This window comes from Mastigoproctus giganteus, chromosome 8 (genome assembly GCF_048544385.1).
Source record: "Mastigoproctus giganteus isolate SK-2022 chromosome 8, ASM4854438v1, whole genome shotgun sequence".
NCBI classification, from domain to species: Eukaryota; Metazoa; Arthropoda; class Arachnida; order Uropygi; family Thelyphonidae; genus Mastigoproctus; species Mastigoproctus giganteus.
The window spans coordinates 162645505-162660289 of record NC_143582.1 but is presented as its reverse complement, the minus strand read 5'-3'; the positions used below and the strand labels follow the sequence as shown (position 1 = coordinate 162660289).

Genomic DNA, 14785 nt, shown 5'->3' with positions numbered 1-14785 from the left:
TGGAGAAAATATTACTTGAGAATGAAATTATTACATTACGAAACAATATCTTCCTAAAAGCCAGATCATCAGAAAAAGACTTTTGGAAATATGTTTGCTGAGAAAAGTACCCAAACGTAAAAAAATGCAGTGAACTTTTAAATTCCTGTTTTGGTTCCACATATCTATGTGAATTGGCCTTTTTGTATTTGAAACAATGAAAAAGAATCGCTCTACTATTACGGACTTGCATACAGAAGATTGTTTACGGTTGGCCTTATCACAGTATATCCCCGATTTTGAAAGCTTTTGCAGATGACATGAAGACACAAATTTCACATAAATTAAAAATTTAAATACGTATGAATTTAAAATAAGAATTCTGAATTGTATTTAATTTTAAAATTTATAAACAACATTTTTCAACACTTTGATTAACTTTTTTAACCATGTGGCACATTTTGAAAAAAAAAGTAGATCACATCACAAATTCAGTTGGTCACCCCTGAAATTGAATAATTTCATAAACAAAGAAAACAACATTTCAGAAATATTTCTGTTAATGGAAGTTTGGCCTGTCAGTACAGCACATAAAGCATAGATGTAAACATCAATATGGTAGGGTGTGATAGGAAAAGGTCAAAATTAAAAGTCTGAACAATAGACGAAGCGAAGTAGCAAGTAGAAAGATGGTACATTGAAAGGTGATCAAGTGAAGGTGGTCAACATTAATTTAATCCCTCTGCCATACCGCCACTTGGAAAAGGTATCGGCATGTTCAAATGTATCTTTTTTTCACTAATTAACATTTTAGATTTTTTTATTTATTAACATTAGAAGTTCATCAAAACTCTATATTGACATTCTGTAAAATAAAAAAAAAATCTCAGGAAACTTCCTCTGTGTTTCAAACATAATATAAAACTGTTCTGCTTTTAACCTATTTGAATTTGTTGTATGAATCTGCCAACCTTGTTTTCTCTTTCTACTCACAATTAACTGTATACATAAATGCACATTACATACAATTTGAACAACATCCGCCTTGCAACTGAGAATAGAAGGGGTACGTTGCTGGTGGTATCCAATGAAATGTTAGAAGTGCCCCTTTTAGTTTGACTCGATCTGACATTAGAAAAGCTACATGTAGTTAGCCGTTTTGGAGGCACTTAAAACTGTAGTTGATGCCGACGCTTTAAGTTCTTGTCTAGTCTAGCCCTAAGCTTCCCAGATTTTCCATACCTTCTTGAGTCACTGAGTTTGTAATATGCATTGTGTTAAGTACTGTACCATTTGCAAAATGTCTTTGCAATCCTTATTCATCAAGGCCCCAAAAGTTGTGTGTCTAATAGTATTGGTAAAGCAGAGAAGGAAAGAAAAGCTCTTACTCTGACTACAAAAACTGAGGTGAAAAGAAAAGAGAAATGGGCAATAGAAAAACATTTGGGAATCAGTACTTCTCTGCACTAAGTCTTGGGAATTTCTCTTGCAAGTATATGAATACTGTTCACTTCCAAAGCCTTTACAGAATTTTTCATGAGCCTCAGTTAGATGTTGAGTGGTGGAAGCAAAACTTTATTTGGATCTACCAGAGGTTCAAATGCTACATTCTTCATTTCAGGTGTTAATGATTTTCATTGAAGCCAACACCTCTTCTTGTAGTACATATCCTTGGCACGACTATCCCACTTGCAAAGAAAGCAACAATACTTAGTGTAACCCTTTTTTAGTCCTATTAAAATGACGATTACCTTTAAATCATTTAATTACCTTTAAATCTAAGAGGATGTTTGTGTATGTTTCATTAGTATTAGCATTAGTAGAGGCATATGATGCAAGTGCAAGAAAGCAAGCTTATACAGCATCAGCCAAAAAAAAAAAAAAAACCTTCTCATTTCACCTATCCTCCATTGGATCATATAATAATGATCCAAGTTTTACATCTCCCACAATAAACTTTGCATTAATTTACATTCTTCTCTTAAATGATCCATGAAAATTATAAAACGAAATGAAGCTAAGTGCAGCCCTGCATCACTCCAAGTTTAATCTTAAACCATTTTTTCCTTCAATTTTCATTGTAGATCTGCTATTTTCATATAAACTTTTTATCCTCCTTAAAAGATTAACTTTGATGCCACATTTTTCTAAAATTTGAAAGAGCAGATTAAAAACCTGCTTGTTCTTTTCCGTTGTGTAATAACACAGCCTTAAGGCCAACCTTAGAAGCATCTATCCACGAAATGATGGATCCCTTGATCTTCATAAGAGTGTACAGAAAAATGGTGCGGTGGTTCAGGCATAGGTAGTACTTTACTGTGATGCATAGGACGAATTGCAGATGGTATATTTGGGTATGTCACTGTCCACTTTTTCTTCATTGACGTCCCTTTTCTAATAGGAGGCACCATACAGGAGTAATAGTCATGGTTTGTTGGCTCCCTCCCTCCATTTCCAGAACAACAGATTGAAGCCTGTTCCACCACTGCTGGCTCAAGGCACATTCAATCTTGCAACCATCCTTTCTCAGCTTGAATTTATGCTACCTCATGTGTGCAGTCTCAGCAAGTGGAAGAATGCCATTAACATTCAGCTTACTCAATCCATTCAAGGCTTTAAACACCTCAATCAGGTCTCCCCACGGGTGCCTGGTTTTGAGATGCTGCAATTTGCAGAATTGAAGCCTTTCTAAGTTGGAGTACCTTTTGTTTCCTTCACCAATCTGATTATCCTTCTCTGCATCTGTTGCAGCAGATCTGCATCCTTCCTAAAGCGATGCCTCCAGACCTGTGTACAGTACTCAAGATGCAGCCTAACCATGGCCCTATACAAAGGGATAATCACCTCATTATCCCTTCTAGCAACGTTTCTGCATATCACTGACAAAACCCCATGAGGTGGCCTGGCAGCATATCTGTACTGCTCACAGAATTTCATATCTGATTGCACAATTACCTCCAGATTGTTTTCATTCTCCACTACTCTGAGTGTAGTACCACACAGTTGATAAGTTACTCTGGAGTTACTGCTACCCATGTGCAGTACCTTGCATTTATCAATGTTAAACTTCAACTACCATTTCTCAGCCCATCGCCCAATTTTCCTAGATCTTGTTGTAATAGATCACCCTGATAACTGTTGTTAACCACCCTGCTGTTAAGCCTGATATACTTTCATTGATAAATATGGAAAACAACAATGGACAGAGCACTGACACCCTTGGTGGTCTTCACTAGTAACATTAGTCCACGAAGAGCAGCATCCATTTTTTATCCATTACTTTATCCATAGCAGTAACTTGTCCTTAATACCACATTCCTCCAATTTGTACAACAGTCTTTTATGAGCAACAGTATCAAAAGCCTTCTGGAAATGCAAGTATATGATATCAAAATTATATTTTGCATCCAGTTCCTTGGTCACTGCATCATAGTAACTTATCAGATTGGTTAGACAAGACCACCCCTTAACAAATCCATGCCGTGATTGCAGTATAATTCCATGTCTGTCCTGATGGTCCTGCATTACTTCTTTACCAGTGATTCCATTATTTTCCTTGGAACAGACGTTAAGCTAACAGGTCTGTAATTATTCATGCTGCCTTTTGATCCTCCTTTATGAATTGGGGATACATTTGCACATCTCCACTCCACAGGGATCTGAATCCAGTGATGCTCTCATAATTGTGGGTGAGGGTTTGCTTACCTCCTCTGCTGCCTCCTTTAATATAATTGGATAGATTGCATCCACCCCAAGGTGCCTTTTTTATGTTCATCTTCAACAATTTCCCCTTCAGTTTACTTTCAGTTATCACAAAGTCATTTAGTTACCCATTTATTTCAGCATTAGTTGAGGCATATGATGCAGGAAAGCATGCTAATGCAGCATCCGCCAAAAAAAAAAAAAAAAAAAACCACTCTTCCCATTTCACCCATCTGGTCGCTCCAAATGTTTGTCTAGTTCAGCCTTAAATTTATTTAAGCTATCAACTTCCACAACAACAGATGGATGTCTGTTCCAGCAGTCAACTACCTGCTGGCTAAAGGCAAACTTCAGCACATCTATTCTACAACTGTCTTTCCTCAGGTTGAATCTATGTCCCCCTCAGGTTCTTAATCTCAGCAAGTGGAAATATCTTGTCAGCATTGAGCTTGCTCAAACCATTCAAGGCCTTATACACCTCGATCAGATCACCTCACAGGTGTCTAAATCTCCAGATGCTGCAACTGGCTGACTTAAGCCTTTCTTCGTAAGCGTATCCCTTTGTTCCTCTCACCAACCTTGTTGCCCTTCTCAGTACTCGTTCTAACAACTCTACATCCTGTCTAAAAATATATATAAATTCATACACCGACCATTGAATAAAATTTAAAATTTAATATGACTACAATCTTTACACAAAAATATTTACAATAAACTATTGCGGAATGCTAAAAACTGTAATAAAAGATCATTTACAATAAAATTTGCTAAAATATAAAACATAAAAGCGCTAAAAACCTGAAGCTTTCGGGAGCGTCAGCTCCCTTCTTCAACAGTGAAATGACTTCCTGCAACATCTCCTTAAGTAGCAGGCTCACGGTACTCCACACGTGGTATTTCTCCATGTGGTTCAATCGGCACATGGTCAGAACTGGAAGCGGAAATGTCTCGCGAACGTGGCAAAGAAAATCGTTCATCCAACCTTAATATAATTGTTTCAAAGATAGGATTAATACGTATACCTCTATCTCTATTGATGGTATTCCTACTGGATGAACTAATCCGTAAACCCTCGAGCCATTTACGCTCCCAGTATCCATGGGCACGATCCAAAATAATAGCGTCCTCCGGGGAGATTTGATGCTACTTCTCCCAAAAATGTTCGGCCACAGCAGACTTGTTGTATTCAGCTGTTCTTATGGCATTTAAATGTTCCCCCAGACGATCCCTGAGCCGTCGTTTTGTTTCCCCCACATAACACTCCCCACAAACCGGGCATTCTATTCTATAAACCACTCCACTACTAAGATCTTTTGGTATGCGGTCTTTGACCTGAGACACAGCTGTGCACAGCCTCCGCCCAGGAAGCTGTACACAGCGTGTCCCATAACCCCGTAAAATTCTTGCCAGATGTTCAGTAAGGCCCGGATAGTAGGGGATGTATGCGGTGGCTACCGGAACGAACGACTCCCTACGCTCGGACACTCCTCTACTATATCTATCCAGGATCCTCTGGGGGTATCCGCACTTTCTAAGTTCTGCCGTGACACGATTAATTTCTTTTTCTTTATCCTCAGAAGTGGTACAGTGTGATCTTACTCTGTCAAATAAAGCTTTTGCTACACTATTCTTATGTTGATGATTCCTTTGCCCTGGTCCAGAAGGGGAGGGAGGATGATGCCGTTTGCTGGCTTAATAGCTTCTCCCAATTTATACAATTCACCTCAGAGGTGGAAACGGGTGGTACCCTGTCATTTTTGGATGTATTGATCTCCAGGGTGGGTTTTAGACTTAAGACGTCAGTTTTTAAAAAACCCATGTGTAGAGGTCAATACACCCATTTCAATTCAGCACAAGCTGGACAATATAAGAATAGTGTAGCAAAAGCTTTATTTGACAGAGTAAGATCACACTGTACCACTTCTGAGGATAAAGAAAAAGAAATTAATCGTGTCACGGCAGAACTTAGAAAGTGCGGATACCCCCAGAGGATCCTGGATAGATATAGTAGAGGAGTGTCCGAACGTAGGGAGTCGTTCGTTCCGGTAGCCACCGCATACATCCCCTACTATCCGGGCCTTACTGAACATCTGGCGAGAATTTTACGGGGTTATGGGACACGCTGTGTACAGCTTCCTGGGCGGAGGCTGTGCACAGCTGTGTCGCAGGTCAAAGACCGCATACCAAAAGATCTTAGTGGAGTGGTTTATAGAATAGAATGCCCGGATTGTGGGGAGTGTTATGTGGGGGAAACAAAACGATGGCTCAGGGATCGTCTGGGGGAACATTTAAATGCCATAAGAACCGCTGAATATAACAAGTCTGCCGTGGCCGAACATTTTTGGGAGAAGCAGCATCAAATCTCCCCGGAGGACGCTATTATTTTGGATCGTGCCCATGGATACTGGGAGCGTAAATGGCTCGAGGGTTTACAGATTAGTTCATCCAGTAGGAATACCATCAATAGAGATAGAGGTATACGTATTAATCCTATCTTTGAAACAATTATATTAAGGTTGGATGAACGATTTTCTTTGCCACGTTCCCGAGACATTTCCACTTCCAGTTCTGACCATGTACCGATTGAACCACATGGAGAAATACCACGTGTGGAGGTACCGTGAGCCTGCTACTTAAGGAGATGTTGCAGGAAGTCATTTCACTGTTGAAGAAGGGAGCTGACGCTCCCGAAAGCTTCAGGTTTTTAGTGCTTTTATGTTTTATATTTTAGCAAATTTTATTGTAAATGATCTTTTATTACAGTTTTTAGCATTCCGCAATAGTTTATTGTAAATATTTTTGTGTAAAGATTGTAGTCATGTTAAATTTTAAATTTTATTCAATGGTCGGTGTATGAATTTATATATATTTTTAGACATGAGTTTTCCCGACCTCAGAGGCCTCTTTCAGGAAACTCTACATCCTTCCTAAAGTGAGGCCTGCAGACCTGTATACAGTACTCAAGGTAGGGCCTGACTATTGCATTCTACAAAGGAATAATCACCTCCTTGTCTCTGCTAGCAAAATTCCTATACATCATTGACAAAACTCCATGACCTGCTCTAGCAGCCAGTTTCCCAGCGTTTCCCAAACACTTTCCCAGTGTTTATGTCACACCAAACAGATTCAACATTGCACTGTCCACCCGTTTCAACTGGATGCACTTCCTTAGATTTTGTGTGTTTCTCAACTAACAGCATAACCCCCTCCCTTCCTACCCTGTCTGTCCTTTCTGTACACATTGCACTCCCCAAATTCCAATTCTGCACTGCTTATATCTGTGTAACACCATGTCTCTGATAGCCCAACAATATATGCCTTTGATGTCTTGATCAGCACTTTAATTTCATCAATTTTATTTACTATACTTCTAGCATTAGTTTATATGCAAGTATACATGTACTTGTTCTTACTCTTAGTTATCCTATCACAGCCCATGTGTTTACTTGTTCCATGATGACTCCCAGCAGCTCTTGAAGTCCCCAGCAACTTGCTCTCTAGGCTGCTGCTCATTACAATTGAAGCAGTGCAAGAATCACTTTCGCCTCTGCCTGTGGCTACCGTTAATCTTTTAGTCTTTGAATCTCCCCCAATCTAGCAGTTTTCCGACCCACCCAAGACTAGCCCAATAGCATCCTTTCGATTTAAGTGTATCCCATCCCTGTAGAAGCAGTCTCTCTTCTTAGCAAGCACAGACCACACTTAAAAAAAATTCTACCCCTTAAGCCTTGCACAATCTCTCCAGGGCTGAATTGATTGACAAGGCTCTCATCATATACTCCCTCCTATCATGTCTGGGCAGAATTGCAGATACTTTGAAATTTAACTATAACTCGTGACTTTTCCAGCATTGACCTCTACTTGTTAAGTAAACCTGCAGATCTCTTACTCTTAAGATCATTAGTGCCAACGTGTACAGCAATATCACCTTTTGTGCCCTTAAAAGATGATATCTGCCTTACCACGTCGTCATCTTTTGCCCCTGCCAGATATAACTAATGACTTCCTAAACGTGTGAGAAACTTCTGGCATTTTTATGCCTAAAGAATTCCTCGTGGGAATGTAGATGCAAAATACCTTATCAATTTGTCTGCAACCTGAGCAGGGTCATCAACAGTTAACCCATAGACAACAATTGGCCTAATGTGATTCAACCCCTTCTTTCTATTGTTATTATAAGCATAGATGTCTTTGCCATTTCACTTTGCATTCTTTACCTGTGACTTCTCATAATCTGCTTTAGCTTGCCTAACCTTCTTTGTGACTAGAGTACAGACTAATTTGGTGCCTCCGTAGCCAGGTGGGCAGGAGCGGCAGTGCGTAGTAGCACACGCTTTTTGATTAGCCCGGGGGTCGAGCCCGTGACTACCAAATACGGAGGATGTGGAAAGGTTGGGGAATGACAACCGCATATCCCCAGAGCAATATGGCCTTAGTTGCTAATGCTCCTAAAAACCAAATAACAACAACAGACTAATTTATACCTACCATAGGCTTTTGTATCACCTGATAATTTATGTGCATCCCATGCACTTTTCTTCTCAGCCATATGTCTCAATAGTTCATCTGTATGTACTTAGATTTCATTCAACTGTATATATTTTGATTTCAGTGAAGCTTTTGATACTATTCCACAAGAAAGACTGCTATACAAATTGGAGCAGTTGTACTGCATTCATCATCATCATCATCATCAGCCATTTTCAATCCACTGCAGGATGAAGGCCTCTCCAGCAACTTTCCAGTTCCTTCTGTTTCGAGCACTGGCCATCCATTTATTACCCACAAACTCATGAATTTCATCTATCCATCTCCGCCTTTGTCTTCCAGGTTTTCTTCTAGCTCCTCTTAGCTTCTAGCTCCTCTTTGTATATACCTAATGTACTGCATTAGGGGCAAGTTACTGCTATGGTTAAAGGGGTGGTCAGGGATGGAAAGTGGTTATTAATGAATATTTTTCTTCTTGGACTAATATTATTGGTGGATTCCTTCAGGTTTCAGTGCTGGGGCCCCTTATTGTTTTCAATAATTGTTAATGATATTGATATAAGATATACAGTGAAACTTCTCCTAACGGACACCTCTCGTTAATGGACATCTCTCTACAACGGACATTTTCAAATTCCCCAACTCACCTGTATTGGTTTTAACGTGTTTGCAGCTTCTGTCTATCGGACATTCTCTGTAACGGACACGGACAGGCAATCTGCAATGTTTCGTTTAGATTAGCACTTAATTTGATCTCCCCATAACGGACTGCGGGAGAGCTCACGGCCTTTTTTCTAGGAACTTTTCTTCCCCGTATTGCCTCAATCGTGTGTTTATTTTCTATTTCCGATTCTCTGAATTTTATCAAGGTTTACGTGGCGGTTCTAAACCCTTTTTCAAGAATTTTAAGGCACGTGTAAAACTTCTGATGAATTCGGTGTGTGCAGGGGGGGGTATTTTGTCGGCCTTTCGTCTTGAGTTTCAGTTTTCAGTTTTGTTCAGTGTCGTGTGAAGTGCACAGTGCCTTCTCGTAACCATTTAACTTTAAAAGATAAAGTCGAACTCATTAATGCGTATGATCGGCAAAAAAATAGTGTTTCCAATCTCGCTGCAAAATTCAAAATCGGGAAGACGCAGGTAAGCGACATCCTAAAGAAAAAAAATGAACTGCTCATAATTTTGGCAACACGGAAATGAACAGGGTCAAAAATCATTCCCGAAAACTGTTGGACTTCAAATTGACAATGTTACGTATGAGTGGTTTTGTCTGCTAAAAAAATTCCCACTAATGGGCCTATTATTAGGGAAAAGGCTTTGGAGGTTGCGAAATCTATGGGAGTAAATGAGTTCAAAGCTTCTGTGGGATGGCTAGACAAGTTCAAAACTCGGCATAAAATTTCTTGGAAAACCGTAAGTGGTGAAGGTGGATCTGTTGAAACTGGGGTTGTAACAGAGTGGACCGTCAAATTGGAAGATTTATGTCGTGATTTTAAAGCTAAGGATATTTACAACTGTGACGAAACAGGGTTGTTTTTTAAAGCTCTTTCTGAAAAAACAATGAGTCTAAAAAACGAAAAGTGCCAGGGTGGAAAAATTTCTAAGGAACGCTTGACTGTACTATTGTGTACAAATATGCTGGGAGACTTTGAACAACCTCTTGTTATAGGAAAACCACAAAATCCTCGTTGTTTCAAGGGCATAAAGTTGAATCTTTTGAATGTTGACTGGAAGTCTAAGAAAAAAGCGTGGATGACACGAGATATCATGAGCGAATGGATAAGTCACTTTAACCAAAACATGATTCGTCAAAACAGAAAAATTATTCTTTTCATGGATAATGCTGCATCTCACCCGCACATTGAATTGTCCAACATTCAAATCGTTTTTCTGCCACCAAACACATCTGCATAGTGTCAGCCCTTGGATCAAGGGATAATAAAAAATTTTAAACTTCACTACAGAAAACGTGTTTTAAGACATCTCATTGCAATCATGAACGATGTAACATGTGCGAGTGACCTTGCAAAGAAAATCAGCATCCTAGATGTGATTCAGTGGATTTCCTCTTCAGTAAACGCAACTAGAAAACAAACTGTCTTGAACTGTTTTGTAAAGTCTGGCTTCTCAAACGCAAAAATTGAAGTTGTGAACAGCAATGTGGAGCACCAAGAAGAACAAGAACTTCAACATCTATTGATAATGTACGACACTTCAGCTACAAGTGACCATGGCTACAAAGATATATACTCGAACTTCACTACAGAAGATGGTGCTATAGATATCAATGACATTATCATCGATATTTTTCAAGAAGTTCCTCACAAGGATGAAGCAATGGAAGGAGGTCATTCTGTCGAAGAACATATTAACGGCGAACCACCGATGAAAATAGAAGAAGCGCTCATACAAATCAATCGTTTAAAAATGTTTTTTTGCCGCTGAAGAAGATACTGAAGGACTTTCGATGGTTTCTTCACTCCAAACAAATGTTGAAAACAAAATTATCAGCCGGAAGAAGGTGCAGAAGAAAATAAGTGATTACCGCTGTATGTATATTATTTACAAAAATATTGTGCAAAATCTGAATATATAATTTAATTTAAATTTTACATTAAACGTTTAATGATTTTTCTTTATCTCTTGTGTATGTAATTGTATATTATTTACAAAAATATTGTTCAAAATTTGTATATAATTTTAATTTAATTGTACATTAAACGTTTAACGATTTTTCTTTCTTTCTTTCTTTCTTTTTTTTTTTTTTTTTTTTTCTCCCTCAGACTTCTTGTTAGCGGACACTTCTCTCTAACAGACACATTTTCATTCCCCATGGCTGTCTGTTAAAGGGAAGTTTCACTGTATTAAGTTTAATGTCTCTTTGGTGATGATAGAGGTTGGCAGAGTGGTCAATAGCATTGACCACTATGTTACAGTGGTCAGTGCTATTGTTTCTTGTTACAGTGGCATTCTATTCCCCAATAGAATGCCACTGTAACAAGAAATTACACAGAATGGCTGAAAAGTGGTTGGGGAGGATTAAAAATTAATAAATGCAAGGTACTACAGCAGTTGAGTAGTACTAATCTCAGAATAACATACCAATTGATTGTTACTATACACAAGGTATGGAAAACTAAAAATACCTAGTGATAATTCTAGAGTGTGACTTGAAGTTCTCTGAACGGTGTAGACTGCTTACAGGGTTCTATAAGATACGAGGTGTGGCAATCAAGTTCCTGGACTAGTGCAATAAAAAACACAAAGTGAAGGAGTCAAAAATGGTTTTATTTTTATTCAAAGTAAACACCACCTCATTGAATACACTTATTACACCTTTCTAAAAGTTTTTCTGAAAGGAGTCAGGGGATGTGTCCAAAGAAACTATGTTCAGTTCAGCAGTTGTTTTTCTTTGTGTACTCAACATCCTGAAATTTCTTTCCTTTGAGGGCAGTTTCCACCTTGGGAAAGTGGAAGAAGTCTGCTAGTGCTAGATCGGAGAGTAGGGTGAATGCTTGATCTGTACAATGTCAGTGCAGAATGAGCAGGTTCTTATTGTATTGTCATGCAACAAGAACCAGCAGTTTTTCTCTCAAAATTGCAGCCTCACTCGTAATTGTGCTTCACTAGTCTTTAAAGAACCTGTACATAGAACACAGCATTTACTCTCTCCCCTTCAGGTACAAATTCCATGTGAATAACATCCTGTTTTTTGAAAAAAACGTGATCAGTATTGTCTTGATTCTAGACTTCTGTAAACAACTTTATTATTATTACCCGTATAGTGCAAGGAAGCCTGAGGCTTATGCTGCACCAGCCAAAAAAAAAAAAAAAAAATTTTTGAATTGCTGTGTGTGTGTGTGAGCGAGAATGAAAGCCAGAAGTAGAAGCGAAGGGAATCACCAAGAAAGAGATGAATGATGATATCCAGCTCAGGACCCTGGGTGTGCCAAGCCCATACTTACCAGATGTGGGCCCCCCCTGGGGTTATTTTGAAGTCCACTGCATACTCTGATGCTTTGTCTTTGGGTTGTACTGAAACATCTAGCACTCATCTCTAGTGACAAAACAATTGAGGAAATTAGGATTGTCTTGAAAATCTGGCTGAAGTCTTTGCATGTGAAATTTTTCAGTGCTTCTTCTCATTCCTTCATGCTGTACATCATAAATTTTGTGCACACCTTCCTTTTTCCCAAAATCTTCATGCAGAATTTGACAAATCATCTCCTCATTCATATCCAACTCATCAGCCATCATTCTAAGAGTCACGATGATCTCTTACTACAATTTCCTAAACTTTTGCAACTCTGTTCTCATTTCAATAGGCTGATGGACGCCCACTTCTTGGGTCATCGCAGACATTTGAACTGCTTATACCATTCAAACACACCATTGCAATTTAACATTTCATCACCATAAACAGTTTTTAATATTTCACATTTTTCTGTTGCAGATTTTCCTAGTTTAAAGCAAAATTTGATTTTCATTCATTGTTCCATTGCAAAATCATGACATAGAACATTAATGCTTGTTGTTGTTGTTTTGGTTTTTAGGAGCATTAGCAACTAAGGCCATATTGCTCCAGGAATATCCGGTGGTCATTCCCTGACCTCTCTGCATCCTCCGTATTTGGTGGTGACGGGCTCGAACCCCGGTTTAATCAAGAAGCATGTGCTATGCACTGCTGCTCCTTCCCACATGGCTACGGAGGCGCCTCCATTAATGCTACTGATGAAACTGGATGTTACTTGCAACCTGTCAACCTACTGGACAATCTCTGTTCCACCATTTGTTGGAGGAAGTTTGAACTACCTCCATACTACTTACGTTTATTTTCAAACTCATTGAACAACTGCAACAGTACCAGTCCGGGAAGTTTGTTGCCACACCTTGTTATATACAGGAATTTTGCCAGCAGGAACAAGGCTGTTTTTATCCCATTGTAAAATGCAGGTGTCAGACTGCATATTGAGTTCTATATACAGGGCTTGATGGCTCATTTTAGGAGTGATGTGGATCCATTGAAACAGGTTACATCCTATTTCAACAGATCTGCTAAAGTTTTTACTATTTCTTGGAAAAATGCATAATAGGCATAAATTTAAATTGAAAAAGGATGGCTGCAGGATAGATGTACAAAAATTTGCTTTCAGCTAGAAATTGATTGACTGTTGGAATAACCTACCATCTGATGTTGTGGAAGTGGATAGTTTGAATAAATGCAAGGAAGAATTAGGTAAATTACTAGAGGGGATGGATAGATGAGGTGGATTTTTTTTTATTTTTTGTTGATGCTATAAAGTTTGCTTCCTTGCATCATTTTCCACTAATAATAATAGTTTAGTAATTATTGTTGTGATTGATTTGCATACAAATCGTTGGAGCTAATTTTGTTATTTATTGATTCTCTTCTGCACCTTCCACACATAACTGCCAAATTTAGTTGCATTTCCTCCATAATTGACGACTCTTCATTCCTTATGGCATTATGCTATATAGCATGATTCTGAATTGCATCGTATATTCTACAGTAGATACATACCTGATAACCAAAGAAATTGAAGATGCTCTTTGGAGATTTTTGAAAATGGTGGGTTTAAAAAAACTATTAAAATTTTATGATGTCACTTCCAATATCAGAAAAAATCGTACAAAACTGACAGTTACATTGGAATTGCAGTAAAATAATATAAAACATTCACAATTGTGCAAATTCATAAAATAATTTTAAAAAAAAAACAAAAAAAACCACTATGCCTCATTGATTTACTGGGTACTGCTTCTTGCATTTGTGTGCATGTGCATGTGTTGCAGTTATTTACAGTATTTGAGCATGATCATCTCAGCTGTGTATAATTCTTTTCTAAACTGGAAGTGACTTTGTGAAACTCTAACATTTTTTTTTTTTTTTTAACTATACACCTAATTCTGTTTTTGCACGAACTTTTTTTACACGAATTTGATTTAACACGAATTCAAAATAAAAATTTCATTCTCTTTTTACGCGAGTCATTTTGATTTAACACGATTTCAATTAATTTTTTTTGCCTAAATTCTAAGAAAATTTTTTTTTTAATTTGTGGCATATTAGTATCATTTCTATTTTATGCGCACCAATAGATTGGATAACAGCTAGTGTGTGCGTTTTGAAACGCGTGCTTTTGTTTACCAATGTGTACGTCTAGATATCTATGAATCGTCAACGTTTTTATTGAATTTGGTGCACATCTACGGTATTTGTGCATTGTATCTTCGGAAGACATTTAGTAGTACGCTCTATTTCAAAGTGAAAGAATCTTTAGTGAAATTTGTGCACATAAAAATTTATTAATTTTGCCGATAGTCAATAAATTATAAGTTTACAAATTTTTCATACCTTTTTTTCTTAATTATAACTAAGATATTTTTCGGTAGCCCTTATATAATGTCGAATAATTCGCCTATTACCAAAATGAAAAGGAAAGCGATTTCTTTGGAACTTAAAATTCAAATTTTAGATCGTCTTGCAACTGGACAAGGGGCTACATCTGTAGGAAAGCATTTTGGTGTACATGAAGCTACCGTAAGAACTATTAAGAAAAATGAAGCTGCAATTAGGAAGTCGGTATGTTCTGGAACA

At 38.0% G+C, this 14785-nt stretch overlaps 1 protein-coding gene across 5 annotated transcripts in view; it reads left to right on the top strand.

Annotated features, from left to right (window-relative positions):
* LOC150081971 (CCR4-NOT transcription complex subunit 7-like) overlaps window positions 1-14785 on the top strand; it is a 180867-nt gene that overhangs the window by 13699 nt on the left and 152383 nt on the right. The window contains exon 1 of one of the 5 annotated variants that reach the window (XM_090379868.1): window positions 10674-10715. The exons of the other annotated variants lie outside the window; for them this stretch is intronic. The gene's annotated coding sequence lies outside the window, so the exon portion shown is untranslated. Of the gene's footprint in view, window positions 1-10673; window positions 10716-14785 lie in introns of those variants that run through there. 5 annotated transcript variants of the gene reach the window in all.